General features: G+C 41.8%; 7 non-coding genes across 7 annotated transcripts; all 7 read left to right on the top strand.

Moving 5' to 3' along the window:
- The first annotated feature begins 127 nt into the window (after nucleotides 1-127).
- Nucleotides 128-290, top strand: LOC135032170 (U1 spliceosomal RNA). Its single transcript, XR_010227724.1, has one exon. It is a non-coding gene; the product is annotated as a U1 spliceosomal RNA (small nuclear RNA).
- Nucleotides 291-960: 670 nt separating this feature from the next.
- LOC135032190 (U1 spliceosomal RNA) lies at nucleotides 961-1,125 on the top strand. Its single transcript, XR_010227743.1, has one exon. It is a non-coding gene; the product is annotated as a U1 spliceosomal RNA (small nuclear RNA).
- Nucleotides 1,126-1,274: 149 nt separating this feature from the next.
- LOC135032187 (U1 spliceosomal RNA) lies at nucleotides 1,275-1,437 on the top strand. The gene has a single exon (XR_010227740.1). It is a non-coding gene; the product is annotated as a U1 spliceosomal RNA (small nuclear RNA).
- A 674-nt stretch (nucleotides 1,438-2,111) lies between these two features.
- LOC135032149 (U1 spliceosomal RNA) lies at nucleotides 2,112-2,275 on the top strand. The gene has a single exon (XR_010227703.1). It is a non-coding gene; the product is annotated as a U1 spliceosomal RNA (small nuclear RNA).
- Nucleotides 2,276-2,427: 152 nt separating this feature from the next.
- LOC135032186 (U1 spliceosomal RNA) lies at nucleotides 2,428-2,590 on the top strand. The gene has a single exon (XR_010227739.1). It is a non-coding gene; the product is annotated as a U1 spliceosomal RNA (small nuclear RNA).
- A 674-nt stretch (nucleotides 2,591-3,264) lies between these two features.
- Nucleotides 3,265-3,428, top strand: LOC135032165 (U1 spliceosomal RNA). The gene has a single exon (XR_010227719.1). It is a non-coding gene; the product is annotated as a U1 spliceosomal RNA (small nuclear RNA).
- A 152-nt stretch (nucleotides 3,429-3,580) lies between these two features.
- LOC135032232 (U1 spliceosomal RNA) lies at nucleotides 3,581-3,743 on the top strand. Its single transcript, XR_010227780.1, has one exon. It is a non-coding gene; the product is annotated as a U1 spliceosomal RNA (small nuclear RNA).
- Nucleotides 3,744-14,681: the final 10,938 nt, after the last annotated feature.

The following is a 14,681-nucleotide window of genomic DNA, read 5'->3' as shown; positions in this document are numbered from 1 at the left end:
CTTTGTCTCAGATCTTCCTTTAGCCTTGTTCTTCTTTCGAGAGTTCCCTTGTGCTGCCTCAGTTGGATCTCCTTCACTTGACAGGGGGGTACCCGAGCAGCGACCCTCCCCAGCTCTAGCCCAACTTCTACTTACCTGGCAGGTGAGATACTATGATCATGTAGGTGCTTCTCCCAGGGCAAGGCTCACCCATTGCACTCTGGGTGTGCTGCTCCTGCGATTTCCCCAAATGTGGGAAACTTGACTGCATAATTTGTGTTTCCCCTGGTCGGCTCTCGTATAATTCAGATCTCTTTGTCTCAGGTCTCTCTCCAGCCTAGTTTGCTGTCTGTTTCAACTTCTCTTTTCTTGAGCCGCTCCCTTCTATGCCCTTGCGCACTATCCTGACTTCTCCCGTCTGCTTACTTTGTGCCTTCCAATGCACAATGCAAACTACAGGTAGTGCTGCAGGGCCCACACCCTTTTACTTGCCGTTCAGAGCAGCTCTGGAGCTGTTACAGTGCCCAGCTGCTGCAATAAATCAGCTTGAATGCTTCAGGGGATGGGGCATGGCCAACATGAGCCCCACACCAAAGGAGGGTGGGGTGTTTAATGCGAACTAGGGGTCATCCAAGCACCGCAAAAGGCCGCCATGCCCTGCACGCCCCTTTTCTCTTTTCATATGCAGATGAGGGTTGAAGCCAACTTTGACCCACTGCTTGGATGACATCACCGTATGCAAATCCGTCTTCTGCAGAACTTCCCCCAGGAATGCTTGCACTAGTTGTTGCATTTGGTTTGTTGTTTGGGGGTGCTTCAGTATTAGGCAGCCTTCTGCCCTCCCATGTTCATCTGAAAATATGTGTTCTCCCTGCAGTTGTTGTCCCCAGATGAGAGTTCCCTTGTGCTGCCTCAGTTGAATCTCCTTTACTTGACAGAGATGTGCATGAGCAGCGGCCCTCCCCAGCCCTATCCCAAATCATACTTATTTTGCATAGGAGATACCATGGTCATGAAGATTACTCTCCCAGGGTGAGGTTCATTCATTGCATTCTGGGTATGCTGACCCCTGTGATTTCCCCAAATGTGGGAAACGCGACTGCTTTATTTGTTGGTAGTGGGGGACTGTGTTTGTGTTTTCCTCTGATCTCTGGTAAAAGTCAGATTTCTTTGTCTCAGATCTTCCTCTAGCCTTGTTCTTCTTTCGAGAGTTCCTTTGTGCTGCCTCAGTTGGATCTCCTTCACTTGACAGGGGGGTGCCCGAGCAGCGACCCTCCCCAGCTCTAGCCCAACTCCTACTTACCTGCCAGGTGAGATACTATGATCATGAAGGTGCTTCTCCCAGGGCAAGGCTCACCCATTGCACTCTGGGTGTGCTGCTCCTGCGATTTCCCCAAATGTGGGAAACTTGACTGCATAATTTGTGTTTCCCCTGGTCAGGTCTCGTATAATTCAGATCTCTTTGTCTCAGGTCTCTCTCCAGCCTAGTTTGCTGTCTGTTTCCACTTCTCTTTTCTTCAGCAGCTCCCTTCTATGCCCTTGCGCACTATCCTGACTTCTCCTCCTTTCTGCTTACTTTGTGCCTTCCAACGCACAATGCGAACTACAGGTAGTGCTGCAGGGCCCACAACCTTTTACTTGCCTTACAGAGCAGCTCTGGAGCTGTTACAGTGCCCAGCTGCTGCAAGAAATCAGCTTGAATGCTTCAGGGGCTGGGGCATAGCCAACATGAGCCCCACACCGAAGGAGGGTGGAGGTGTTTAATGCAAACTAGGGGTCAGCCAAGTGCCGCAAAAGGCCACCATGCCCTGCACGCCCCTTTTCTCTTTTCATATGCAGACGAGGGTTGAAGCCAACTTTGACCCACTGCTTGGATGACATCACCATATGCAAATCTATCTGCTGCAGGCCTTCCCCCAGGAATGCTTGCACTAGTTGTTGCATTTGGTTTGTTGTTTGGGGGTGCTTCAGTATTAGGCAGCCTTCTGCCCTCCCATGTTCATCTGAAAATATGTGTTCTCCCTGCAGTTGTTGTCCCCAGATGAGAGTTCCCTTGTGCTGCCTCAGTTGAATCTCCTTTACTTGACAGAGATGTGCCTGAGCAGCGGCCCTCCCCAGCCCTATCCCAAATCATACTTATTTTGCATAGGAGATACCATTGTTATGAAGATTGTTCTCCCAGGGTGCGGTTCATTCATTGCACTCTGGGTATGCTGACCCCTGTGATTTCCCCAAATGTGGGAAACTCGACTGCATTATTTGTGGTAGTGGTGGACTGTGTTTGTGCTTTCCTCTGGTCAGCTCTGGTAAAAGTCAGATTTCTTTGTCTCAGATCTTCCTCTAGCCTTGTTCTTCTTTCGAGAGTTCCTTTGTGCTGCCTCAGTTGGATCTCCTTCACTTGACAGGGGGGTGCCCGAGCAGCGACCCTCCCCAGCTCTAGCCCAACTCCTACTTACCTGCCAGGTGAGATACTATGATCATGAAGGTGCTTCTCCCAGGGCAAGGCTCACCCATTGCACTCTGGGTGTGCTGCTCCTGCGATTTCCCCAAATGTGGGAAACTTGACTGCATAATTTGTGTTTCCCCTGGTCAGGTCTCGTATAATTCAGATCTCTTTGTCTCAGGTCTCTCTCCAGCCTAGTTTGCTGTCTGTTTCCACTTCTCTTTTCTTGAGCCCCTCCCTTCTATACCCTTGTGCACTATCCTGACTTCTCCTCCCGTCTGCTTACTTTGTGCCTTCCAATGCACAATGCAAACTACAGGTGGTGCTGCAGGGCCCACACCCTTTTACTTGCCTTACAGAGCAGCTCTGGAGCTGTTACAGTGCCCAGCTGCTGCAAGAAATCAGCTTGAATGCTTCATGGGATGGGGCATGGCCAACATGAGCCCCACACCAAAGGAGGGTGGGGGTGTTTAATGCGATCTAGGGGTCATCCAAGCAGCGCAAAAGGCCGCCATGCCCTGCACGCCCCTTTTCTCTTTTCATATGCAGATGAGGGTTGAAGCCAACTTTGACCCACTGCTTGGATAACATCACCATATGCAAATCCATCTGCTGCAGGCCTTCCCCCAGGAATGCTTGCACTAGTTGTTGCATTTGGTTTGTTGTTTGGGGGTGCTTCAGTATTAGGCAGCCTTCTGCCCTCCCATGTTCATCTGAAAATATGTGTTCTCCCTGCAGTTGTTGTCCCCAGATGAGAGTTCCCTTTTGCTGCCTCAGTTGAATTAACTTTACTTGACAGAGATGTGCCTGAGCAGCGGCCCTCCCCAGCCCTATCCCAAATCATACTTATTTTGCATAGGAGACACCATGGTCATGAAGATTGTTCACCCAGGGTGAGGTTCATTCATTGCATTCTGGGTATGCTGACCCCTGTGATTTCCCCAAATGTGGGAAACTCGCCTGCATTATTTGTGGTAGTGGGGGACTGTGTTTGTGTTTTCCGCTGGTCAGCTCTGGTAAAAGTCAGATTTCTTTGTCTCAGATCTTCCTCTAGCCTTGTTCTTCTTTCGAGAGTTCCATTGTGCTGCCTCAGTTGGATCTCCTTCACTTGACAGGGGGGTGCCCGAGCAGCGACCCTCCCCAGCTCTAGCCCAACTCCTACTTACCTGCCAGGTGAGATACTATGATCTTGAAGGTGCTTCTCCCAGGGCAAGGCTCACCCATTGCACTCTGGCTGTGCTGCCCCTGCGATTTCCCCAAATGTGGGAAACTTGACTGCATAATTTGTGTTTCCCCTGGTCGGCTCTCGTATAATTCAGATCTCTTTGTCTCAGGTCTCTCTCCAGCCTAGTTTGCTGTCTGTTTCCACTTCTCTTTTCTTGATCCGCTCCCTTCTATGCCCTTGCGCACTATCCTGACTTCTCCCGTCTGATTACTTTGTGCCTTCCAACGCACAATGCGAACTACAGGTAGTGCTGCAGGGCCCACACCCTTTTATTTGCCTTACAGAGCAGCTCTGGAGCTGTTACAGTGCCCAGCTGCTGCAAGAAATCAGCTTGAATGCTTCAGGGGCTGGGGCATAGTCAACATGAGCCCCACACCGAAGGAGGGTGGAGGTGTTTAATGCGAACTAGGGGTCATCCAAGCGCCGCAAAAGGCCGCCATGCCCTGCATAACCCTTTTCTCTATTCATATGCAGATGAGGGTTCCAGCCAACTTTGGCCCACTGCTTGGATGACATCACCGTATGCAAATTCGTCTCCTGCAGACCTTCCCCCAGGAATGCTTGTACTAGTTATTGCATATGGTTTGATATTTGATGGTGCTTCAGTATTAGGCAGCCTTCCGCCCTCCCATGTTCATCTGAAAAGATGTGGTCTCCCTGCAGTTGTTGTCCCCAGACGAGAGTTCCCTTGTGCTTCCTCAGTTGAATCTCCTTAACTTGACGGGGGAGGGGCTGCCCGAGCAGCCACCCTCCCCAGCCCTATCCCAACTCATACTTATTTTGCATATGAGATCTCTATATCATGAAGATTGTTCTCACAGGGTGAGGTTCATCCATTATATTTTAAAATAGGAAGGTTCAAATTACATATTTGAATTGCATCTATGTGCTGGATTCAAATGTCCCCCCCCCCCTTCCTTTCTCAATTGTGCCCGTCAGCAGCTATTCTAAGGTTGCTGCCAATGGGTGTGACACATTAATTTCTTCTGTGGGGTACACTGGACTCCACAAGGATTCACATTGGGGTGTAGAGTAGGATCTTGATCTGAGGCACCAACCGGCTCAAAGCTTTTGACTGTTCCCAAGATGCTCAGTGCATTCTCCTCTATAACCCCGCTTCCATGAACAGGGAGCTCAGTTTGTAGTTGGTGCCTTCAGTAGCAGGCCACTTAACAGGGGCCTGCCTCAAGCAGCCTATTCTTAGCTATTAATTTTGACAAGAAAAGAAGAACTTTTTTTATGAGAATCTACAAGGGCTGCAGCAGGCTAGGTCTAATAGACATCTTTACTGCAGCTTCATCACTCCCAGCGGCACTGTATACTCCCGTGCCCTGGTTGCTGGGTCACTGCAGCGGAGGCTCCGGTTTCTTCCTAAGGTCAGTCACACACAATGTAACACCCCGGTATAACAAGTGTGTAAACTATGTGGAACAGGTCAGGGATACCTTGATGGACTATTCCTCCTTCAGCAGCAGCTCTTCTCTATTCCTGGCAGAGAGGCAAGGTTTCCCCAGACACAAAGAAAGGCAGGCAGGGCTTTGTATGAAAGAATAAATGGTTTACCACATAACTCAGAAAAGGAACTGATTACAGTAGGGAAGGGAAAGATTTGATTCAAGCAACTTAAACACAGACACCATATACACTTTAAGTCATTACACAAATGGTAATATAACTAAATCTGAGATTAATACTATGTTGCTTAGTAATAGAAATCAACTTATGCAGACAATATTTAAGTCCCAGATAACATTGGTGTCACTGCAGGGAGTCTCTATGTGCACGTTGGGGCCCGGTTATGTTGTTACATAGTTATATGCAGCTATTGTCTCCTTTAGCTGTGAACAAAATTTTGTAGCTCTGTGTAGTAAAGATGATTGTTTAAAACAAACTGGAGCTGCTTCCCATGTAAATCGCTGCATAGGTATAGTAAATATAGGATAATGTCCTTTGCAGTGGAGTAGGTTTCAGTATAAATATGGATTTATCTCACCCAGTCAATAGATGTTTCTGAGGCAGTTTCCCCTCAGATGTAGGCCAGTCAGCATTGGTATAAAGGCTTTATACTCTCCTGTCTCTGACACTTGCTGTGCACTCTCTTGGCTGAGAGTGTCATGGCGTTCTTACTTGTTAATTGCTGCACTTCCACTGCTGTATTTTGCACTACTGCTTACTCTCTCATGCAATTTTCAGCTTATTTGTCTCCCCTCTCTCAGCTGCTCATCTCTGCGTAATGGCGTCGCCAGCTCTTTCCTCACCATGGCTCCAACTGACTTCTCAAACTGCTGTTCAATTTTCTTTTAAATAAACTTTATTTAAAATGGCACAGGCAACTACACTGTTGTCAAAAATGTCCTTGTTGTTATGGGATATCACACGTGCCCCCCCCCCAAAACATGCGTGTCCTCACGCATTTTGGTTTTATCCCTATATAAACTTCTCACTATATCCAGTCACATTCATTAGTGAACACAGATTATGTCTGAAACATTAACATTTATCAACATTTTTAACATCAGTATCTGATAGGTATAATTCCTTTTGTGCTATAGTACATTAACACATGCTCCTGGAGCAATCGGTTGAAATCTGGACAGTATATGGTCTTGAAAAGTTTGTCTAGGAAACCTCAACCCCCCTGCCATGGATGAGTATTGAACTCTTTCTAAACTGTCTTTGGGACATGCTGTACAAAACTGCAGCTGACTATGGTGGTTTTCTGTTTTGCAAGCCCTAGTCTTCTTGCCTCCTTGTCGGTGACAAACCACCTTAGTCTGCTGTAAATACATTTTATGAGCCTCTTCCATTCCATCTTGGGATTCAGTATCACAGCTGGTTTGGGACAATGGATTCTGGAGAGAAAGAGGCAGCAAGGTTCTTCTTACAGAACAGGTTGGACAGTTTCGGCACCATCTCTTGATGTCTTCCCTCATTTCAACCCAAAAGAACTTTTTCCAGATGCTTGTTTCCATCCTTTTGCACCCAGGGTGACCTGACTTGTCGTGATATTCTTCAAGCACATAACAAGCACTTTGTCTTGGAATTACAAGTTGACTGATCCTATAATGAGTATTAGGATCCACACTACATCGAACCAACTGTCCTTTCTCTTCAAACAGCCTTTCTCGCTGTCTCAACAACTTCAGGAGTTCTGGCGAGGATTCTTGCCTTTGTCGCTTGGTCAGGTATTTCCCAATCTTCAGTAAGGCTTTGAGGTGTCTTATCATCTGACTTTTATCTTGCAGGTGGTCAAAACTGGTTCCTTGAATAGGTTGCTCACAGTTTCTAGAACTGGATGCTATATTATTCATGCCTAACATTGAAGCATTCTTTCGGATAATCTGGACACTGGAGATGGGCATTTCTATCATTATTTGGCTAGCCTTATTTTTTTCATGTTCCTCTCTTACAGATAATTCTGTTATCATTCTTCCCTTTTGTTTGGCTATCCCAGGTTGAAGGCCTTGTTTCTCCTGGAGCTTGTCAGTTTGAAACTCTCCTTGGAGTGCTGCTACGAGCTCCTCACAGCAGTTCCGCAACACATTCATGCCCACTATCACTGGAGGCAATCCATCATCTTGGGCAGTGGTGATGATGAAGCCTTGCTGTGGTAGCACTGTTCGTCCGATTTGAATTTCAGCTTCCGAGTATCCTTTGCAAGGGATGCAGTGCCCATTGCTTGCAATCGGGTTTATCAATGTGGAAGTTGACGGAAACATCTGTTCCTCAGTCCAATGCTGCTCAAACTGTGTTGCTTGTATTGTGGTCACTTGTGATCCAGTGTCTAAGAGAGCGGGCATTGAGACTCCATTGATGCAAACTTGAACCACCGGGCTTTGGCTAACATAACGGGTTAACCACATGAATTTGGAGTTTAAATGATCTGGCTGCTCAAATTCTCTCTTAATTTGTCCGCTTCCTTCACAGCTTTGAAAAATGGGTCGCCTTTGGGAGGCAAAGTGGTTGGAAAAAAGTGTCTCCCTGTTTCTATGTAGGTCCCATTGGGAACTGTTCAGTGGTCTCCTCTCCTGGCACCATTCCATTTCTTCATGGAGCAGTGCCTGCTGTCTCTTCAGAATCTGCAGGTCTCTGCGCATCTCTGTCACACCACGTGTCAGTTCAGCCAGCAGACTTCGTAACTCACTAGAAGAGTCAAATATGCATGTCTTTGAACATGGCACTGTCACTCCTTTTACTGTAGGTGGGTAAGTAGCTCCTTTAAAACTTGACTCCTGGGCATCAGAATTCTCTTGATACCGTGGCATCTCTGGAATAGACTCTTGTGGAACAGCCCCTGAAGTAAGACTGGAGCCTAGAACTTTAATCGCAGCCTCTTTAAAATCCAGGAATGTGCTTCCAGGCTTCTGCAATCTCAATAGTCGCAGCTGAGTTTTACAAATTCGCCCCTTGCACCTTCAGTGAACTGGTCCAATAACATTTTCTCTTTGTCATGCACTTGCTCAGGGTCTGCTTGCTGAACATCTCTGAGTGCTTCCTGCAAGCTGAGGGCATAGCCCCGTAGTGACTCTCCTGGTTGTTGCTTTCGAGCAAAGAAGTGCATTTTAAGTTCTGACACTGTCCTTGTGTCAAATGTGGTAGCAAGCCTGTTGAGGATCTGGTCCACAGTCTTCTTCTCTTCAGTAGGCCAGGAAGTAACCTCTCTAAGTGCAAGCCCTTTCAACTGTCCCATCAAGATCTCCACCTTTTGCTGCTCTTTCAGCGGGTACAGACGAAACAAAGACTGCAGTAGTATCCTCATCAGTTTATTTTTGTCAATTACCATTTTAATAATCGGGTAAAGAAAATTTAGTGGATTTTTGAAAGAAAACAATACTGTCAATATACTATTAAAACAAATTAAAATGGTAAAAGTTATTGTACTTTAAGTAAAAATAAAAGAGCAAAAATATCAATCCCAGTTTTGGATTACTTTAATTAACAAAAAAAAATGCATATAGCAGAGGATAGATTCAATCTGCCTACCTCTGGGCTATGGACCCAGCATGCTTCCATTACAGTACTCTGCTGCACATGTAATTGCAAGAGATCCTGAAGCACTCACTCATCATGGGAAAGTACCAATGTGTTTCTTCATTGGTTGATGGAAGAAACATCTTACAAAAACTCTCCAGATTATTGACTATTTAAAGTTTTTCTTGGAAACGTTCTAGATGAATGCTTATCAGCCTTTGTCAGTATGTACTTTTGCAAAGTGTCGCTGTGGCGCAATCAGTTAGTGTGTACGGCTATTAACCAAAAGGTTGGTGGTTCAATCCCACCCAGGGACGTAATTGACCTTGTTATCAGATTTTGGTGATCTTTAAGTAGACAAGTCAAAATTTCAAAAACCCCTGTTATGGTGTAGGGTACCTGGCCTTCTCTGATGTAATCAGAGTTAGATTTGATTCAGTGATTTTATAAAAACAGCTAGGAAGCACAATTTAGCAGTGGTTTGCAGAGAAAAAGAAATATGCTGGCAAAAAAATCCAATTGAGTGATTAAACAGCTCTTCATTTTCTGGCTTTACTTTTATGCTAACAAATTTGTACTCTGAAAAGTGTCCACAAAGCCAAATATCTGATTAACATCTTTGTAGGAATGGTTTTTCACCTATTACTAAATTAAACTTGCTTCATTGGAAAGGCAGCAAGATGCATCCTCATTTCAATATCTACTGAAATAATACAGGTTGACACCAGGAAACATTAACGCCACTGCATCCTTGCTGCTTTCTCATGTGGAAGTCTGTTTAATGTGAAAACAAGGTGATATCTAATTAGCACACAGGTAAGGAATTAAGAAAATCTTTATTTAAGGGTGAAGATGTTTCTCACAAAATCGTTGCTCCAATGCATCATTGAAATTCAAGCTGGAAAGATGATTTTAATACATCACTTGTACATTTTGTATTGCTCTTCTGGTGACAATGTAGTTTGTTTTTGTCAATTACCATTTTAATAATCGGGTAAAGAAAATTAAGTGGATTTTTGAAAGAAAACAATACTGTCAATATACTATTAAAACAAATTAAAATGGTAAAAGTTATTGTACTTTAAGTAAAAATAAAAGCTAAAATATCAATCCCAGTTTTGGATTACTTTAATGAACAAAAAAAAATGCATATAGCAAAGGATAGTTTCAATCTGCCTACCTCTGGGTTATGGACCCAGCATGCTTCCATTACAGTACTCTGCTGCACATGTAAGTGCAAGAGATCCTGAAGCACTCACTCATCATGCGAAAGTACCAATGTGTTTCTTCATTGGTTGCTGGAAGAAACATCTTACAAAAACTCTCCAGATTATTGACTTTTTAAAATGTTTCTAGGAATCGTTCTAGATGAATGCTTATTAGTCTTTGTCAGTATTAACTTTTTGCAAAGTGTCTCTGTGGCGCAATCGGTTAGTGTGTTCAGCTATTAATCAAAAGGTTGGTGGCTCAATCCCACCCAGGGACGTGATTGACCTTGTGATCAGATTTTGGTGATATTTAAGTAGACAAGTCAAAATTGCAAACCCCCTCTTATGGTGTAGGGTACCTGGCCTTCTCTGATGTAATCAGAGTTAGATTTAATTAAGTGATTTTATAAAAAAAACAGCTAGGAAGCACAATTTAGCAGTGGGTTGCAGAGAAAAAGAAAAATGTTGGCAGAAAAATCCAATTGAGTGATTAAACAGCTCTTCATTTTCTGGCTTTATTTTTATGATAACAAATTTGTTCTCTGAAAAGTGTCCACAAAGCCAAGTATCTGATTAACATCTTTGTAGGGATGGTTTTTCACCTATTACTAAATTAAACTTGCTTCATTGGAAAGGCAGCAAGATGTATCCTCATTTCAATATCTACGGAAATAATACAGGTTGACACCATGAAACATTAACGCCACTGCATCTTTGCTGTTTTCTCATGTGGAAGTCTGTTTAATGTGAAAACAAGGTGATCTCTAATTAGCACACAGGTAAGGAATTAAGAAAATCTTTATTTAAGGGTGAAGATGTTTCTCACAAAATCGTTGCCCCAATGCATCATTGAAATCCAAGCTGGAAAGATGATTTTAATATATTACTTGAACATTTTATATTGCTCTTCTGGTGATAATGTAGTTTGTTTTTGTCAATTACCATTTTAATAATCGGGTAAAGAAAATTAAGTGGATTTTTGAAAGAAAACAATACTGTCAATATACTATTAAAACAAATTAAAATGGTAAAAGTTATTGTACTTTAAGTAAAAATAAAAGAGCAAAAATATCAATCCCAGTTTTGGATTACTTTAATTAACAAAAAAAAATGCATATAGCAGAGGATAGTTTCAATCTGCCTACCTCTGGGTTATGGACCCAGCATGCTTCCATTACAGTACTCTGCTGCACATGTAAGTGCAAGAGATCCTGAAGCACTCACTCATCATGGGAAAGTACCAATGTGTTTCTTCATTGGTTGATGGAAGAAACATCTTACAAAAACTCTCCACATTATTGACTTTTTAAAATGTTTCTAGGAATCGTTCTAGATGAATGCTTATTAGCCTTTGTCAGTATGGACTTTTGCAAAGTGTTGCTGTGGTGCAATCAGTTACTGCGTAAGGCTATTAACCAAAAGGTTGGTGGTTCAATCCCACCCAGGGACGTAATTGACCTTGTTATCAGATTTTGGTGATCTTTATGTAGACAAGTCAAAATTTCGAAAACCCCTGTTATGGTGTAGGGTACCTGGCCTTCTCTGATGTAATCAGAGTTAGATTTGATTCAGTGATTTTATAAAAACAGCTAGGAAGCACAATTTAGCAGTGGGTTGCAGAGAAAAAGAAATATGCTGGCAAAAAAATCCAATTGAGTGATTAAATAGCTCTTCATTTTCTGGCTTTATTTTTATGCTAACAAATTTGTTCTCTGAAAAGTGTCCACAAAGCCAAGTATCTGATTAACATCTTTGTAGGGATGGTTTTTCACCTATTACTAAATTAAACTTGCTTCATTGGAAAGGCAGCAAGGTGCATCCTCATTTCAATATCTACTGAAATAATACAGGTTGACACCAGGAAACATTAACGCCACTGCATCCTTGCTGCTTTCTCATGTGGAAGTCTGTTTAATGTGAAAACAAGGTGATATCTAATTAGCACACAGGTAAGGAATTAAGAAAATCTTTATTTAAGGGTGAAGATGTTTCTCACAAAATCGTTGCCCCAATGCATCATTGAAATTCAAGCTGGAAAGATGATTTTAATATATCATTTGTACATTTTGTATTGCTCTTCTGGTGACAATGTAGTTTGTTTTTGTCAATTACCATTTTAATAATCGGGTAAAGAAAATTAATTGGATTTTTGAAAGATAACAATACTGTCAATATACTATTAAAACAAATTAAAATGGTAAAAGTTATTGTACTTTAAGTAAAAATAAAAGAGCAAAAATATCAATCCCAGTTTTGGATTACTTTAATTAACAAAAAAAATGCATATAGCAGAGGATAGTTTCAATCTGCCTACCTCTGGGTTATGGACCCAGCATGCTTCCATTACAGTACTCTGCTGCACATGTAAGTGCAAGAGATCCTGAAGCACTCACTCATCATGGGAAAGTACCAATGTGTTTCTTCATTGGTTGATGGAAGAAACATCTTACAAAAACTCTCCACATTATTGACTTTTTAAAATGTTTCTAGGAATCGTTCTAGATGAATGCTTATTAGCCTTTGTCAGTATGGACTTTTGCAAAGTGTTGCTGTGGCGCAATCAGTTACTGTGTAAGGCTAATAACCAAAAGGTTGGTGGTTCAATCCCACCCAGGGACGTAATTGACCTTGTTATCAGATTTTGGTGATCTTTATGTAGACAAGTCAAAATTTCAAACCCCCTCTTATGGTGTAGGGTACCTGGCCTTCTCTGATGTAATCAGAGTTAGATTTGATTCAGTGATTTTATAAAAACAGCTAGGAAGCACAATTTAGCAGTGGGTTGCAGAGAAAAAGAAATATGCTGGCAAAAAAATCCAATTGAGTGATTAAACAGCTCTTCATTTTCTGGCTTTATTTTTATGCTAACAAATTTGTTCTCTGAAAAGTGTCCACAAAGCCAAGTTTCTGATTAACACCTTTGTAGGGATGGTTTTTCACCTATTACTAAATTAAACTTGCTTCATTGGAAAGGCTGCAAGATGCATCCTCATTTGAATATCTACTGAAATAATACAGGTTGACACCAGGAAACATTAACGCCACTGCATCCTTGCTGCTTTCTCATGTGGAAGTCTGTTTAATGTGAAAACAAGGTGATATCTAATTAGCACACAGGTAAGGAATTAAGAAAATCTTTATTTAAGGGTGAAGATGTTTCTCACAAAATCGTTGCCCCAATGCATCATTGAAATTCAAGCTGGAAAGATGATTTTAATATATCACTTGTACATTTTGTATTGCTCTTCTGGTGACAATGTAGTTTGTTTTTGTCAATTACCATTTTAATAATCGGGTAAAGAAAATTAAGTGGATTTTTGAAAGAAAACAATACTGTCAATATACTATTAAAACAAATGAAAATGGTAAAAGTTATTGTACTTTAAGTAAAAATAAAAGAGCAAAAATATCAATCCCAGTTTTGGATTACTTTAATTAACAAAAAAAAACGCATATAGCAGAGGATAGTTTCAATCTGCCTACCTCTGGGCTATGGACCCAGCATGCTTCCATTACAGTACTCTGCTGCACATGTAATTGCAAGAGATCCTGAAGTACTCACTCATCATGGGAAAGTACCAATGTGTTTCTTCATTGGTTGATGGAAGAAACATCTTACAAAAACTCTCCAGATTATTGACTACTTAAAGTTTTTCTAGGAAACGTTCTAGATGAATGCTTATTAGCCTTTGTCAGTATGTACTTTTGCAAAGTGTCGCTGTGGCGCAATCAGTTAGTGTGTACGGCTATTAACCAAAAGGTTGGTGGTTCAATCCCACCCAGGGATGTAATTGACCTTGTTATCAGATTTTGGTGATCTTTAAGTAGACAAGTCAAAATTTCAAAAACCCCTGTTATGGTGTTGGGTACCTGGCCTTCTCTGATGTAATCAGAGTTAGATTTGATTCAGTGATTTTATAAAAACAGCTAGGAAGCACAATTTAGCAGTGGTTTGCAGAGAAAAAGAAATATGCTGGCAAAAAAATCCAATTGAGTGATTAAACAGCTCTTCATTTTCTGGCTTTATTTTTATGCTAACAAATTTGTTCTCTGAAAAGTGTCCACAAAGCCAAGTATCTGATTAACATCTTTGTAGGGATGGTTTTTCACCTATTACTAAATTAAACTTGCTTCATTGGAAAGGCAGCAAGATGCATCCTCATTTGAATATCTACTGAAATAATACAGGTTGACACCAGGAAACATTAACGCCACTGCATCCTTGCTGCTTTCTCATGTGGAAGTCTGTTTAATGTGAAAACAAGGTGATATCTAATTAGCACACAGGTAAGGAATTAAGAAAATCTTTATTTAAGGGTGAAGATGTTTCTCACAAAATCGTTGCCCCAATGCATCATTGAAATTCAAGCTGGAAAGATGATTTTAATATATCACTTGTACATTTTGTATTGCTCTTCTGGTGACAATGTAGTTTGTTTTTGTCAATTACCATTTTAATAATCGGGTAAAGAAAATTAAGTGGATTTTTGAAAGAAAACAATACTGTCAATATACTATTAAAACAAATGAAAATGGTAAAAGTTATTGTACTTTAAGTAAAAATAAAAGAGCAAAAATATCAATCCCAGTTTTGGATTACTTTAATTAACAAAAAAAAACGCATATAGCAGAGGATAGTTTCAATCTGCCTACCTCTGGGCTATGGACCCAGCATGCTTCCATTACAGTACTCTGCTGCACATGTAATTGCAAGAGATCCTGAAGTACTCACTCATCATGGGAAAGTACCAATGTGTTTCTTCATTGGTTGATGGAAGAAACATCTTACAAAAACTCTCCAGATTATTGACTACTTAAAGTTTTTCTAGGAAACGTTCTAGATGAATGCTTATTA

The sequence above is a fragment of the Pseudophryne corroboree genome, unplaced genomic scaffold (genome assembly GCF_028390025.1).
Source record: "Pseudophryne corroboree isolate aPseCor3 unplaced genomic scaffold, aPseCor3.hap2 scaffold_541, whole genome shotgun sequence".
Taxonomy (NCBI): Eukaryota; Metazoa; Chordata; class Amphibia; order Anura; family Myobatrachidae; genus Pseudophryne; species Pseudophryne corroboree.
Note: the sequence above shows the minus strand (reverse complement) of the source record. Positions and strands in the feature narration are given on the sequence as shown.